The sequence below is a fragment of the Protopterus annectens genome, chromosome 1.part1, assembly GCF_019279795.1.
Source record: "Protopterus annectens isolate FY-2018-M chromosome 1.part1, PAN1.0, whole genome shotgun sequence".
NCBI lineage: Eukaryota > Metazoa > Chordata > Ceratodontiformes > Protopteridae > Protopterus > Protopterus annectens.
The window spans coordinates 167,363,368-167,380,958 of NC_056726.1; positions in this window are offsets into that span (position 1 = coordinate 167,363,368).

Sequence of the window (17,591 nt, forward strand, 5' to 3'; positions counted from 1 at the left end):
GTTGGGGTTCAAGAAGGATAGTTCTAGAAAAAGAGAAACTATCAGAAACCAGCACCATTGGACTATGAGTAGTCTTCGACAACAAAATAATTGTTATACATTCAGATATGTGACTGCTTTGTGTATGATATGCAATGTGCTACAACACATGGTACATGGGGAGGATCCAAGAAACCTAAGCCAAACAGTAAAGCATCTTCTGAGAACTCTCCACTATAATAAAATGATAAACAATTATAAAAGAGTCAGACACAGCTAGTTGCATCCACATGGCTATTACAGATACATTTTATGCTATTAATTCTGAAAGTTGGGACATTATCAGATGTCATAAATAAGATTACTGAAAAGTATATCTATGAGCTTACATTACATCTATCATTCTCAGGTGGCAGCTAACAGCATGTGTAAGCAGCTAGCCAACATATTCAACTGCATTAAATATGCGTGTGTGAGTGTGCATGTATGAGTGTCTGTGCGTGAAGGGTTGCCAACTGTCCAGAATTTTTCTGGACTGTCCAGAATTAAGGGACTCTGTTCAGAAAATGAAAAGGGCAGCATATTGTCCAGAAAAAATGCCAGGAGAATAATTTTCTTTTAATTAAAAAAAGTACTTTTTTTAAGGGTGTTCTTCATGTAGAACACCCTTTGTGTCTGGTCACACACAGATGCAGAAGACAAAAACAGTCTTCTGCATCTGTGCAACTGATTGTTTATGTTTTTGCCTTCTGCGCACATGGAATTTGAATTCTTGAAGACGTTTGAACTGTGCTGCTGACCACGAACGGACATGTTTCAAATATGGGTCAGGTGCTTATGAAATGCTGCAGTTTTACCTACTCAGTCCATGGTCTGTTTGCACATATAGAGGAAGTAGAATGTAGAATTCCTAGCTATATAGTCATATTCCAAATTGCTGTTATTGGATATTAAGTAACGGTGTTGGCAGCTAAAGCTACAAGCAATAAAGATGCTTCCCCAGATTTACTATTTCTCCGTGCAGGACTAGCTTAGTCCTGCACAGAGGTGGCCGATTAGGAGCAGGATGGCAGCACGCCATGCATAATAATGAGGCGTGCTGCCTGAGCTCCTAGGCTTACACGGAGTGTGTAAGAGTGCAGGGGGCTTGTCTGAGAGCAGAGCTCTCAGAATAAACATGCCCCCACAAGGAAGAACAGCAGAAAGGAGTATGAAATGAGCGAGACCGCTCACAGGTGACCGCATATCCCCACCAACAGTCCCCCTTGTGTACAACAGCAACAGTATACATAAATAAAATGAAGAAACCCTTCATTTTTTTTAAAATCCAATTAAAGCTAACTGTAGGTGCGCAAGTGTGCCCATCGCTTAGCTATGGTTAATACAGCTTAAATGGCTGAAGAGGATAACAAGGAAGATATATGCAAATGAAGTAGCAGAGCAATAGTGTAGTGGGCAGAGCATTTGACGTACGATTAGGCATTCCTGGTTTGAGTCCCACTGCAGCACATTCCATTTTCCATGGCAAAGCACTTTATGAGCAATATTTATGTTGCATAACCCACTAAATCACATATTTACATGAACTGGAGTACTGCAGTAAATGCACATGTGAGGTGTCAGTGTCATAATGAATAAGGCACTAGTAAGCAGGTTTAAGCACAAATAAGCAGTAGTAAGCATATTTAAGCAATAGTAAGCAGGCTTAAGCCCGTTTGCATGGCGGTAAGCAATGCCTACACTGGTTAAACAATTTATAAGCTAACTCTCTGTAAGCAGATGTAACGGCAGGTTAGCAGTGCTTACCGTCACGCAAACCCGCTTGCAACTGCTCAAAAGTACCTTAATCACTCTGTATCCAATGGCCCTTATTCTGGCCATAAAGAAAATAATCAGCCATGCAGGTCTTGAACCCAGGACCCTATACACCATAGTTATAGTAGTTAACCAAGCCATCACAGAAGTACAGAAGAATGAGATATCAGCAAACAAGTCCTCACCATAGTAAAACCAAACTGAACCTGTGACAAGAATCAGTATGCAGTCATATGTTCCATAACCCACTAGATAACATAAATATGTGAACTGGAGTACAGCAGTAAGCCCAGAAAGCCCAGAAGTGAGGTGTAATTGTAATAGAGTGTTGAAGTCCCCAATAAAACACAAGGACCCCATACAGTGTACGTACACATTAATCATGGATACCAGGCAGATATATAAGATGTAATGAATAAGAAATCAATGCCAAAAGAAAAAATAATGCAAAGTCTAATGTAAGCAATGCTAAGCATTGCACAGGCCAGCTTAGGAGGTGTAAGCAATGTGTAGGCCAGCTAACTCAATGTGCCCAGTGTTATATCCCTTTTAACAATGCCAACCTTCATTAAGCAGGTTTGCCCATAGCTTAGCCTTTTCAAAACTGGCCAATCACAGAAAAGTGCGGGAAATCCACCCTACTTAAACCCAAGGGGCAGGAATACATCTCATAACTGGTTGTAGCTTCCCCTTGCAGGCACTATGGCAGTAAGGGGAGAAGGTGTGCGCTTCTGGGCACAGCGCTGGTGCATCCAGGAGTCCAAGGTCATGGCAGGACTCCTAGATAAAGACCATGCTCAAAGACTGCTGCAGGGCTAGTACCAGGGCTACGAATATAAGGTGAAGGCCTGGGACCATCTCACCCATGACTTCACCAGTTCCACTGGCATACCCCATACTGGTGAATAGGTCAGGCACCACTATGCTGATCTGCAGAGGTATAAGTGGAACCTCTTGGAGGAGTGGATCCAGGAGGCAAGAGCAGCAGGGGATGTTTCATTTGTGTGTAAGTATCACCCTAGTATGTGTGTAATAATTGCCAGCTCAGGTACATCATGGATAGGTATGGCTAAATATTCTACTTATGTCCCCACAGCTGCAATTGGCAGAGGTTATGAATCAGTCACTTGGCGAGGTTGATGTGAGGCAGGTCAGTAATACTCATGCATTTACTGTCATAGGAAATTAAAAAAAAGTAGTAGTAAATTAATTGCTAGTATAAAACCTGTATTGTTCAAGGCAAGTACTGTATACACTAGAGATTATGGCAGGAAGAGTCTCATATTGTTTGTAAGTCAATAAAAGTGTAATAGCCTGACAAAACAGGTCCTAACTGCTGGACTGCATGTGTATATCCTGGTATCATCTTAATGTAGATATGCAATCATGTAATAGTACTGTAGTATTAAGCACTGTTACCCACACTGTGCACCATAAATTAAATGTGTAGGAATGCCTGTATATGACAGGTGTAATCCCCAGAGGCCATTTAATACAACTGAGAGGCAGCATAGACAGTAAACAGGGAAAATGCAGACAAGAAAAAACAAATAGCACATGCAAGTGAGATGTGAACTGTTGTTTTTTAGCACACACAGTACAAATCCTGTCAGTGGTAGTAGTCTGCATGCAGAATCATACCCCACAACTGTACAGATATATCCAGAATGTCTAGTAAAGTGGCCCATATCGGTTGCCTATCAACCTGTCCTCCTGGGAAATTAGTGGAATGATCCCAGATGTATAGGCAGCAAACAGGAAATACAACTGATTGACACACAGCTATGAGAACAAAGTTGGCACACTAGCACCTCCCCAATACCTTATGTGACTAAGAAGCCATGCATGTCTCATTTACACCCCAACTTGTCAAGCTGTGGTCAGAGTGTGTACAGTAACAGAGTGAGATGTATGTGCATAATGTAATGTGGAATCTGGTACTGTGTGTGGGAACATTCAGGTAGTGCTAATGAACATTCCTCTCATAGGTCTGTCAGATACCAATACTGTGCCCAGAAATACAAGAATGATATGCAGTTGCTCTGAATAATGAGATATTACACATCATTGTCACCCACACTGTCCAGCAACATATAACTGTCTAGGAAATCTGTATATGGAGTGTTGTAATACAAGGTCAGAAATTTGCAGAAGCACTTTGGGATTAATAAGACAGAAAGCAAATAGGAGATATACAGCAATATCTCATATGGCGAGACACAACTGGCTGCATGGACAGTGTTTAAGTTGTATCATAGGACACAGCCATGGTCCTGAATCCTAGGGAGTGAGAATTAGGCTGCATGCAGATTCACTACAGCCCACAACTGTACAGATAGAGAGCCTAGAATGTGCCTCTGAAGTATATGTGCCCATAACTGCCTGCCCTGCCCCCTGTCCCCATGGTCGTGTTCTGTGGGATGATCCCAGATGTTGTAACCAGCAAACTAAAAGGAATGCAAGTGATTATTCAAACATCATGAGAACACACCTCTCACTGTAGCAACCCTAAACTGTTGGGAATTAATATATCAAGTATGTCCTATCTACCTCCAATGCTGTCAAGAAGCTTTTGGGCCAGAGTGGCAGTAACAAGTGAGATGCTGTGACATAATGCCTAATGTGTAATCCTGGAACTTTGTGTGGCAACAGTCAGGTAGTGCTAACAAACATTGCTCCCAAAAAGGTACTTTTTTGTTATTTTTGTTTAATTGACTGGAAGCTCACTTTAAAGGTGCTGCCTCATTGATGTGACAATGAGGCCTTGTCTCTACATGGTGCTTCATCAGGTGGATGGGTACACCCTGTCTACGTAGTAAAATATGTTTCCCAAACTCCTATTTTACTGCTTTGAATCACCCTGAACATGGGTGAGGAGATAGTTGCTTGCCTCCCCTATTTCCTTTCTTTTCCTTTTCCCTCATTTTGGCTCATACCTTCCTCTTCTTCATCATCATAAGTATGCTATACATGCTTTGTTCTTTGTATATTATTTTCATGGAAATATTATACCTATGTGTTGTTATGACAGTATACAGAATACTCTTCTACTTACTGATTTCACTGAGACTGAGTTCTTGTATCACGTTTTACTTACTATTATGTTTTATTTATGTTACATATCATCCTGACAATATACCTCTCCACTTGTTTACTTACATTATAACTATTGCATTCTTAGCTGAAGTTTATTTATTCTCTTTGGCTGCATTTCTGCCATACTGAGCATGAGAAATGGAGAAATGGTCTAAGGTGGATCAAGTGCTCTACCTTACGGATTTAATAAACTTAAAAAATGTCCTAGTTTAAAGTCTCGTCACACTCCAGTATCTTTTGGGAGGTGCAACAGAGAGCACCAAGCTGACCATGATACTTCAAGGAGGTTCATTTTTGAAATGTGAAACCTGGTGCAGAATCTTATGACTCATCACTAGTTCCCCAGCTCCACGCCTCTCTTATGCCCAGTGTCCTCAGATGAAAGGGATATGCTAGAAAAGGGGAGTCAGTGAGGATGCTTCCAGTAGTTGTGGGAAGGAATGGAGGACAAAAGAGAATGAATATTTTTCTGAGTTTTCGACACACATGTTTATCTTATATTACTGTTTTTTTTGTTTGTGGGCTTCAATCATCTCCACTGCACTTACTATGAATGGTTAGAATTCCTTACCCAATTAATATTCATACTTTAAAATAGTCAATTGATTCCACTGCAAACCACATAAAACTGTTGAACGTCCTCAGAATGCACAAGAGAAAATTATATTGATGATCTCCAAGTGCTCTCCTTAGAAATGGCACATTGTCAGTCACCTTCTCACTTATTACAACTTCTGAAAGTTTATGTTTACATATACAGTATGTAATTATTTATTAAACTGGGTGATAGACTAACACATGCATATCTTTAGCAGCCACATGCCAGATCACAATGGCAGAGAAGCCATAGAAGGATAACATGCAGGTATAATTTGGAGTACCACTAAAGCATCACAATTTTGCAAATGGGAGAAAATCAGAATATCTTAAAAATCACATGTGGATGTGGTGGGAGAACATACAAAACTCATGCAGGTTGCTCAACTTTCTATAATGCACTTCCAAAAACTTCCTCCCCAGTCCAAATACAATATCCAACCATTTTGTAGCTTTAAATTTCTGTTTTTCTGCCTGCCCTCCTATTTTTGTATGTGACTCTGGAACTGTGATACCCCAACATAGCACTTCTCTATCAGTATCCAAATTAAGCCAGGTCTTACTATCTTACAAGATGGTAAATGGAGTGGTACATACAACCAGATGGTTAACCCAACCAATTTTGGTCTGAAAACCCTGTTTAGAGCTTAACCACTTTAGAATAATATAGGTGTATTAGCCAGCTAACACTGTGTAGCCATACAAGAGAGCAAGAATCTGTAGGTTACTAGTAATATTGGCATAACCACTAGTGCAATGCAAGACAGGATATTTTATCTGCACCACTAATGGACTTGTAAATACATCTGGAGAAAAGATTAACAATAGGAAAATGATTTGTACTATGCTGCAGTGTCTCTCAGGTAAATCTCTGTGCCATATATAGGTATATGACCTCTTGTCATAGCCTAGTAGAGGACCACCTGAAGGATCGCAGAGGCCCTATTGGGCTGGAAATATTGCCCAAATGGCCTAAGACCAGCCTTGCCTGAATGTGGATAGCCTGCACCCCACTACCCTCAGTACATTAACAATCTAACCACAAGGTCCTACAACCCTCAAGGAAGAAAGAATACATTTAAAGAATTTTTGCAACCTGCATATGTCATGTGGGGATGGGTTGTCCCCAAGTAACTATATCTTTAATCTATACCAATATAAGTCAGTGCATCAGATTTTTTAATCTTTTGCTAAATATGTTCAAGCTTAAAATATAATTCCTCTAATCAAAAGAAAACAAACAAAAAGTATGCTTAATGTGCCTGAAAATGGTCTTTTTCTTCAGTTTACTTGACAAATAGGCAGAGGTACACACACAAACACACAGACACACAGACACACACACACACACACACACACACACACACACACACACACACACACACACACACACACACACATACGTACACACACACTGACAGGTAAATACACAGACAAGTAGATATTTTTTCATAATTTGTAAATCCTTTAGATAAATGAAGATACAGAGAACATTTCTTAGTAATTTATTACTCTCTCTCTCTCACTATATATATATATATATATATATATATATATATATACGTACACACACACACACACACACACACACACATATATATATATATATATATATATATATATATATATATATATATATATATATATATATATATATATATATGTATTACTTAACCTCTCTCCATCAAGTACCAACAGGTTCTCTAGTTACTTTAATAGCAGACAGCAATCTGTTGGACGGCTAAACTCCCATTCCTGCCTCATCAACACAGGTCTACCCCAAGCATTCCAAGCCCCCTTCTCTTCAATATCTTTTACTAACAACCTGCACTCCACCAAAACTTCATCTCTGATCCAATACGCTGATGACTCTAGTCTTATTACCCTCTGACAACCTGACTGACCATCTCTCTCTTACACAATACTCTTTTAACTCCAGCGAACACTGATTAATCAACATCCAACTCATCCTTAATCCAAAGAAAACCAAACTTCTTCTTTTCCTGCCAAAATCTATAACTAACCTCCCTGGAGTAAATACCACATCATACATGCAGACACCCATACTAAACTTTTTAGGAATCAGTATCGATGATTAACCTAAAATTCTCGACTTATCATATCCAATTTTCCATCAAAAAGACAAACTAGAAACTTGGCCTTTGTATAGAAACAAAAATTCTATCCATCACTTCGAGGACTACTCTAGCTCAGTCCTCTCTCCCTCCCCTGCCTACCCTGCTTGAAAGCCCACAATATTTACCACCTCCATGCAAATCTGTTAAATAAACTTGAACAAACTCTATAACCAGATTGCCAGATTTGCCTGTAACTTCCTATAAATCCCATCACTGCTCGTTCTTGTAAACAACTACATTGGCTTGAATTCCTCAACTACTACAACTTTCTCAGCTCCAGATGACACAGTCTCTATTATACAAACCAGCAAACTGTCCCTCCCTGTCCTCCTCCCTATCCCTGTACAAACCCTCACCGATCTCTCCGCAGCACTGACCAACAGTTACCGACTCCTATAGACTTAATAAATCAATAGGTAAATTACTCTAAAAATGCTCTATATCTCAAACATGGAAGAAGTTCCCTACCTCTACATGATCCGTCCAATCTTCCTCTCTATTCAAAAAATAATTAGAGTTATCTTGCTAACTCACCCTCCTGTACCAGCCACCATCCTACCTAACGTCTACCCACCAAGTCTCCTCTGTGCTTTTGCCCCTTGAGCTCCTAACCCACCTCTAATATATCTCTTTCCTATACCAGCACTGTGCTTTTCTTCCTTTTGATCTGTCTTTGATTAACAACTGTCTCCTCTCCTTCTCTAGCAATATGGTCTGTCTGCACCTTTTTTGTATATTCCTTTGTTTCTAATGATTTACTGCAAACCTACAAATTTTGTAAACTTTTTTCTGATGATATATTGTAAACTGATAATTTCTCAACTCTTTGAATTTATAAGAATTGTAAAGTGAATATTTTTTTTTATTGTGTATAAATATTTTTTGCTGCTATGTAATCTTTTATGTATGCATATGTAAACTGTGTATTGCTTGTTTTGTATGTGAGCTTTTCTCCTCAGGTCTCCACTGAAAATGGGCCACCAGCTCAGTGGACTAACCCAGTTACCAAAGAAAAAAAAAAAAGAAAAAAAATATATATATATATATATATATATATATATATACATATATATATTTACACGCATCACTACAGAATACCAAAATTCCCACAATCCCGAAATTCTGGGATCCCGAGGACCAGAATCTCGAGATTGTGGAATCTCAACACAATAGTGAATTGGGAATGCCATGACAGTCGCAGGAGCGAACTTTGCCATTCACTCCACTGTAGTGCGATCTCGGAGTTGGTATATTTAAGTTGCAGGGGGTGTAGGGGGTGTAGCGGGGGGTTGTCCCCCTCCATACACATTAGAATAATTTGTCGTATGTTTTACTTTTTTTTTTTAAGGTTCTCTAGTTACTTTAATAGCAGACAGCAATCTGTTAGACGGCTAAACTCCCCATTCCTACTCATCAACACAGGTCTACCCCAAGCATTCTAAGCCCCCTTCTCTTCAATATCTTTACTAACAACCTGCACTCCACCTGCAAAACTTCATCTCTGATCCAATACGCTGATGACTCTAGTCTTATTACCCTCTCTGACAACCCGACTGACCATCTCTCTCTTACACAATACTCTTTTAACTCCAGCGAACACTGATTAATCCACATCCAACTCATCCTTAATCCAAGGAAAACCAAACTTCTTCTTTTCCTCCCAAAACCTACAACTAACCTCCCTGGGCAAATACCATCATACATGCAGATCACCCATACTAAACTTTTAGGAATCAGTATCGATGATTAACTAAAAATTAAACCATCATATCCAATTTTCCATCAAAAACACAAACTAGAAACTTGGCCTTTTGTGTAGAAACAAACTATTCCTATCCATCACTCCAGCTACTACTCTAGCTCAGTCCTCTCTCCTCCCCTGCCTACCCTGTGCTTCCCCAATATTTACCCCACCTCCATGCAAATCTGTTAAATAAACTTGAACAAACCTATAAACCAGATTGCCAGATTTGCACCTGTAACTTCCCTATAAATCCATCACTGCCTTGCCCCTTAAAACAACTACATTGGCTTGAATTCCCTCAACTACTACAACTTTCTCAGCTCCAGGTGACACAGTCTCTATTATACAAACCAGCAAACTGTCCCTCCCTGTCTCCCTCCTATCCCTGCCACAAACCCTCACGATCTCCATGACACTGACCAACAGTTACCGCTAAACTCCTATAGACTTAATAAATCAATAGGTAAATTACTCTACAAATGCTCTATATCTCAAACATGGAAGAAGTTCCCTACCTCTACATGATCCATCCAATCTTCCTCTCTATTCAAAAAAGAATTAAAGAGTTATCTTGCTAACTCACCCTCCTGTACCAGCCACCATCCTACCTAACGTCTACCCACCAAGTCTCCTCTGTGCTTTGCCTTGAGCTCCTATCCCACCTCTAATATATCTCTTTCCTATACCAGCACTGTGCTTTTCTTCCTTTTGATCTGTCTTTGATTAACAACTGTCTCCTCTCCTTCTCTAGCAATATGGTCTGTCTGCACCTTTTTTGCATATTCCTTTGTTTCTAATGATTTACTGCAAACCTACAAATTTTGTAAACTTTTTTCTGATGATATATTGTAAACTGATAATTTCTCAACTCTTTGAATTTATAAGAATTGTAAAGTGAATATTTTTTTTTTATTGTGTATAAATATTTTTGCTGCTATGTAATCTTTTTATGTATGCATATGTAAACTGTGTATTGCTTGTTTTGTATGTGGAGCTTTTCTCCTCAGGTCTCCACTGAAAATGGGCCACCAGCTCAGTGGACTAACCCAGTTACCAAAAGAAAAAAAATATATATATATATATATATATATATATATATATATATATACATATATATATATTTACGATCACTACAGGTCGTTGTAATACCAAAATTCCACAATCCCGAAATTCTGGATCCCGAGGACCAGAATCTACGAGATTGTGGAATCTCGAACGTAGTGAATTGGGAATGCCGTACAGTGCGGAGCGGGAACTTTGCCATTCACTCCACTGTAGTGCGATCTCGGAGTTGGTATATTTAAGTTGCAGGGGGTGTAGGGGTTGTACCTCCATACACATTAGAATAATTTGTCGTATGTTTTACTTTTTTTTTTTAAGTTTCGAGATTCCGCAATCTCAGATTCTAGTCCTCAGTTCAGAGTCTGGGATTGTGGAATTTTGATATTGTCCATAGTGATTCCACACATATAGATAGATAGATAGATAGATAGATAGATATCTAGGTATATATATATATATATATATATATATATATATATCCTGTAATGTATGCAAGACAAGAAAATCCAAATGTAGTTGTTGCAAGATACATTACCAAAACCAGTAAAGCCAGTACTAATCCAAGAGTTGGGGTTCAAGAAGGATAGTACTAGAAAAAGAGAAACTATCAGAAACCAGCACCATTGGACTATGAGTAGTCTTCGACAACAAAATAATTGTTGTTATACATTCAGATATGTGACTGCTTTGTGTATGATATGCAATGTGCTACAACACATGGTACATGGGGAGGATCCAAGAAACCTAAGCCAAACAGTAAAGCATCTTCTGAGAACTCTCCACTATAATAAAATGATAAACAATTATAAAAGAGTCAGACACAGCTAGTTACATCCACATGGCTATTACAGATACATTTTATGCTATTAATTCTGAAAGTTGGGACATTATCAGATGTCATAAATAAGATTACTGAAAATTTTATCTATGAGCTTACATTACATCTATCATTCTCAGGTGGCAGCTAACAGCGTGTGTAAGCAGCTAGCCAACATATTCAACTGCATTAAATATGCGTGTGTGAGTGTGCATGTATGAGTGTCTGTGCGTGAAGGGTTGCCAACTGTCCAGAATTTTTCTGGACTGTCCAGAATTAAGGGACACTGTTCAGAAAATGGAAAGGGCAGCATATTGTCCTGAAAAAATGCCAGGAGAATAATTTTCTTTTAATTAAAAAAAGTACTTTTTTTAAGGGTGTTCTTCATGTAGAACACCCTTTGTGTCTGGTCACACACAGATGCAGAAGACAAAAACAGTCTTCTGCATCTGTGCAACTGATTGTTTATGTTTTTGCCTTCTCATTTGGAATTTGAATTCTTGAAGACGTTTGAACTGTGCTGCTGACCACGAACGGACATGTTTCAAATATGGGTCAGGTGCTTATGAAATGTTGCAGTTTTACCTACTCAGTCCACGGTCTGTTTGCACATATAGAGGAAGTAGAATGTAGAATTCCTAGCTATATAGTCATATTCCAAATTGCTGTTATTGGATATTAAGTAACGGTGTTGGCAGCTAAAGCTACAAGCAATAAAGATGCTTCCCCAGATTTACTATTTCTCCGTGCAGGACTAGCTTAGTCCTGCACAGAGGTGGCCGATTAGGAGCAGGATGGCAGCAAGCCATGCATAATAATGAGGCATGCTGCCTGAGCTCCTAGGCTTACACGGAGCATGTAAGAGTGCAGGGCTTGTCTTGAGAGCAGAGCTCTCAGAATAAACTTATGCCCCCACAAGGAAGAAACAGCAGAAAGGAGTATGAATGAGCGAGACCGCTCCACAGGTGACCGATATCCCCTACCAACAGTCCCCTTGTGTACAACAGCAACAGTATACATAAATAAAATGAAGAAACCCTTCATTTTTTTAAAATCCAATTAAAAGCTAACTGTAGGTGCTGTGAAGTGTGCCCATCGCTTTATGGTTAATACAAGCTTAAAATGGCTGAAGAGGATAAATAAAGGGAAGATATATGCAAATGAAGTAGCAGAGCAATAGTGTAGTGGGCAGAGCATTTGACGTACAATTAGGCATTCCTGGTTTGAGTCCCACTGCAGCACATTCCATTTTCCATGGCAAAGCACTTTATGAGCAATATTTATGTTGCATAACCCACTAAATCACATATTTACATGAACTGGAGTACTGCAGTAAATGCACATGTGAGGTGTCAGTGTCATAATGAATAAGGCACTAGTAAGCAGGTTTAAGCACAAATAAGCAGTAGTAAGCATATTTAAGCAATAGTAAGCAGGCTTAAGCCCGTTTGCATGGCGGTAAGCAATGCCTACACTGGTTAAGCAATTTATAAGCTAACTCTCTGTAAGCAGATGTAACGGCAGGTTAGCAGTGCTTACCGTCACATAAACCCGCACAACTGCTCAAAAAGTACCTTAATCCTCTGTATCCAATGGCCCTTATTCTGACCATAAAGAAAATAATCAGCCATGCAGGTCTTGAACCCAGGACCCTATACACCATAGTTATAGTAGTTAACCAAGCCATCACAGAAGTACAGAAGAATGAGATATCAGCAAACAAGTCCTCACCATAGTAAAACCAAACTGAACCTGTGACAACAATCAGTATGCAGTCATATGTTCCATAACCCACTAGATAACATAAATATGTGAACTGGAGTACAGCAGTAAGCCCAGAAGTGAGGTGTAATTGTAATAGAGTGTTGAAGTCCCCAATAAAACACAAGGACCCCATACAGTGTACGTACACATTAATCATGGATACCAGGCAGATATATAAGATGTAATGAATAAGAAATCAATGCCAAAAGAAAAAATAATGCAAAGTCTAATGTAAGCAATGCTAAGCATTGCACAGGCCAGCTTAGGAGGTGTAAGCAATGTGTAGGCCAGCTGACCTAACTCAAAATGTGCCCAGTGTTATATCCTTTTAACAATGCCATCCTTCATTAAGCAGGTTTGCCCATAGCTTAGCCTTTTCAAAACTGGCCAATCACAGAAAAGTGCGGGAAATCCACCCTACTTAAACCCAAGGGGCAGGAATACATCTCATAACTGGTTGTAGCTTCCCCTTGCAGGCACTATGGCAGTAAGGGGAGAAGGTGTGCGCTTCTGGGCACAGCGCTGGTGCATCCAGGAGTCCAAGGTCATGGCAGGACTCCTAGATAAAGACCATGCTCAAAGACTGCTGCAGGGCCAGTACCAGGGCTCCGAATATAAGGTGAAGGCCTGGGACCATCTCACCCATGACTTCACCAGTTCCACTGGCATACCCCAAACTGGTGAATAGGTCAGGCACCACTATGCTGATCTGCAGAGGTATAAGTGGAACCTCTTGGAGGAGTGGATCCAGGAGGCAAGAGCAGCAGGGGATGTTTCATTTGTGTGTAAGTATCACCCTAGTATGTGTGTAATAATTGCCAGCTCAGGTACATCATGGATAGGTATGGCTAAATATTCTACTTATGTCCCCCACAGCTGCAATTGAGCGGGCCGCGAATCAGTCACTTGGCGAGGTTGCGATGTGAGGCAGGTCAGTAATACTCATGCATTTACTGTCATAGGAAATTAAAAAAAAGTAGTAGTAAATTAATTGCTAGTATAAAACCTGTATTGTTCAAGGCAAGTACTGTATACACTAGAGATTATGGCAGGAAGAGTCTCATATTGTTTGTAAGTCAATAAAAGTGTAATAGCCTGACAAAACAGGTCTAACTGCTGGACTGCATGTGTATATCCTGGTATCATACGGTAATGTAGATATGCAATCATGTAATAGTACTGTAGTATTAAGCACTATTACCCACACTGTGCACCATAAATTAAATGTGTAGGAATACCTGTATATGACAGGTGTAATCCCCAGAGGCCATTTAATACAACTGAGAGATGCATAGACAGTAAACAGGAAAATGCAGACAATAAAAACCAAATAGCACATGCAAGTGAGATGTGAACTGTTGTTTTAGCACACACAGCCACGTACAAATCCTGTCAGTGGTAGTAGTCTGCATGCAGAATCATACCCCACAACTTCGTACAGATATATCCAGAATGTCTAGTAAAGTGGCCCATATCTGTTGCTATCAACCTGTCCTCCTGGGAAATTAGTGGAATGATCCCAGATGTATAGGCAGCAAACAGAAATACAACTGATTGACACACAGCTATGAGAACAAAGTTGGCACACTAGCACCTCCCCCAATACCTTATGTGTGACTGAAATAGCCATGCATGTCTCATTTACACCCCAACTTGTCAAGCTGTGGTCAGAGTGTGTACAGTAACAGAGTGGGATGTATGTGCATAATAGTAATGTGGAATCTGGTAGTGTGTGTGGGAACATTCAGGTAGTGCTAATGAACATTCCTCTCATAGGTCTGTCAGATACCAATACTGTGCCCAGAAATAAAAGAATGATATGCAGTTGCTCTGAATAATGAGATATTACACATCATTGTCACCCACACTGTCCAGCAACATATAACTGTCTAGGAAATCTGTATATGAGTGTTGTAATACAAGGTCAGAATGCAGAAGCACAGGGGATTAATAAGACAGAAAGCAAATAGGAGATATACAGCAATATCTATATGGTAGACACAACTGTGATGGACAGTGTTTAAGTTGTATCAGACACAGCCATGGTCTGAATCCTGGGAGTAGAATTAGGCTGCATACAGATTCATACCCCACAACTGTACAGATGAGGCCAGAATGTCCAGTATATGTGCCCATAACTGCTGCCTGCCCCCCCTGTCCCCATGGTACGTCTGTGGGATGATCCCAGATGTTTAACCAGCAAACAAGGAATGCAAGTGATTGTCAAACATCATGAGAACACACCTCTCACTGTAGCAACCCCCTAAACTGTTAGGGGAGTAATATATCAAGTATGTCCTATCTACACTCCAATGCTGTCAAGCTGTGACCAGAGTGTGTACAGTAACAGAGTGAGATGTATGTGCATAATACTAATGTGTAATCTGGAACTTTGTGTGGCAACAGTCAGGTAGTGCTAACAAACATTAATCCCACAGGTACTTTGTATACGAACACTGTGCTGAGAGCTACAGACCATTATAACCTGTACTGGTACTGTTCACTCTGGTATTGTAGGGAATTGTGAGTGTTGCAGTTTCTCTGAATAATAAAGTATCACTGGTCACTGTCACCCACACTGTGCTACATAATATAACTGTGAGGAAAGCATGTATATGTGCGTGTCAGGTCACTAAAGGTGGAAGAGGGCAATATTCTAGATATGTCCCGGCACACCAGCGTGTGGTCAACACATGGCCAGAGTCTGTGCAGAAAAAGTTGGATAGCTATGCGCAAAACAACAGCCCGGAGTCCAGGAGTATGTGTACAAACAGTTAGTTAGTGTTAACAAACATTCCCTCCGCATGTATACCAGGTAATAGGTGTATACTGCAGGTAACACCGGTTCATGTGTAATGATGATGACAGCCATATCACTGTCCAAACTAAGGCTATAGGGTAGTATAGTAAGACATGTAAGGCACAGATAACAGCACTGACTAGGAAAGTAATGTGGACTACAGGAATATACTAGTTGCTAATTGACATCTTCCCCCCACTATATCTCCAACAATAATCAACATACCCATCCCAACCAGTATGTAATGACACCTATGTTCTGATAATGTCCAATTGTTTGATAAATAATTTGATGGTTCCCATGCATGTGCTATATTGAATTATTCCAACTAGGGTGGCATGGTGCCATCAATGTACCTGCATGCTGTTCTTATTATCACTGTGGTCCCATACATGCATGTGTTCTGTTGGCTATGCAACTGTTCCGTATCTGGTGTCTAGGTTAATGGGAATATCTATGCATGCTGTTATACCTAACCCTGGAATGTGTTGACTATTACTAACCCACAAATGATGATGAAAGCTAAACACTATAGCACTCTCGGGAAGGCCGGTCCCAGCGGACCCACCTGTCCTACCTCAGCTGGCCATGGCACCGGACACCAGCAAGTCTGAGGCCCAGCCAGGGACCTCCCTTTCTGTTGGTCCTGCACCAGCTTCGGATGAAACCACCTCAGGGGATGGGGCTTGCCCCCCCCAGAAGTGGGTGCATACAGGCACCTTTCACCCGTCGCCAGGTCAGAGTCGTGGTGCGTAGAGAGATCAACCAGCAGTTTGGTGATCTTCTACACCAGCTCGAGGGCCATGTGTCATGATTAGAGAGTCAGTCTGGCTCTGCGACTCAGCCCCCAGCACAGCCACCTTTGGGGCTGTGAAGGTGCTGTGGTGACTGCCCATAGGTGGGGACCTCATTCTCACTGTTACCACTTGGGGGCTCGTGTGCTTCCGATATCACAACACCCTTCCCCATCAAGGTGTTTAACTCCCACATGTGTCATATACCACCCCTGTATACATCTTGTTTGTCTTATCTGTTAACCTACCCAACCTACCTCCACAAATATACTTACTACCCCTCCCCAACATCCCACTCTCACCTGGAAAAATAAAAGAGCAATCTGTTCCCACAAAAAAATCTTGCCCCATACATAGCTGTCCATTTCACACACATGTCCACTGGACACGTAATCTGGTCTAATTGGCATCACAACTTATTATTGTTGTCCTCACCCCTCTCCCAGGGGGTTGAGTGTCAAAATCTACCTCCAAATTCAGTGTATATGCACAGCTGTTGCTGTAGAAAAAATGGGCAGCTATGGACCTTTCCTACACCCTTCCTGCACATCCCTGGCTATATTCCCTACTGTCTTTCCCTCTTTGTGCCCCTTTTTTCACCACTTTCCCATAACCCCCTTTTCTTTTCTTTGAAATAAATGAGCACGGGGTAAGCAGGAGTAAGCACTTTTAAGCAGCAGTAAGAGAAAGCTTAAGCCTGTTTTGCGTGGGCAAGGGCAATGCTCACACAGGTTAAGCAATGCAGAAGCTAACAGAGTATAAGAAACTGTAACCGGACGTTAGCAGCGCTTACCTCTGTGCAAACCCACACAAACCCACTTACAACTGCTTTAAAGTGCCTTACTCACTCTGTATCCAATGGCCTATGTCTTGCCCAGCAGCAAAATAAAGAGCCTATGCAAGGCTCAAACCCAGGACCCTGCACACCATAGACAAAGTGATTTACCACTAAGCCATGCCAGATATACATAACTCTGATGTTTTC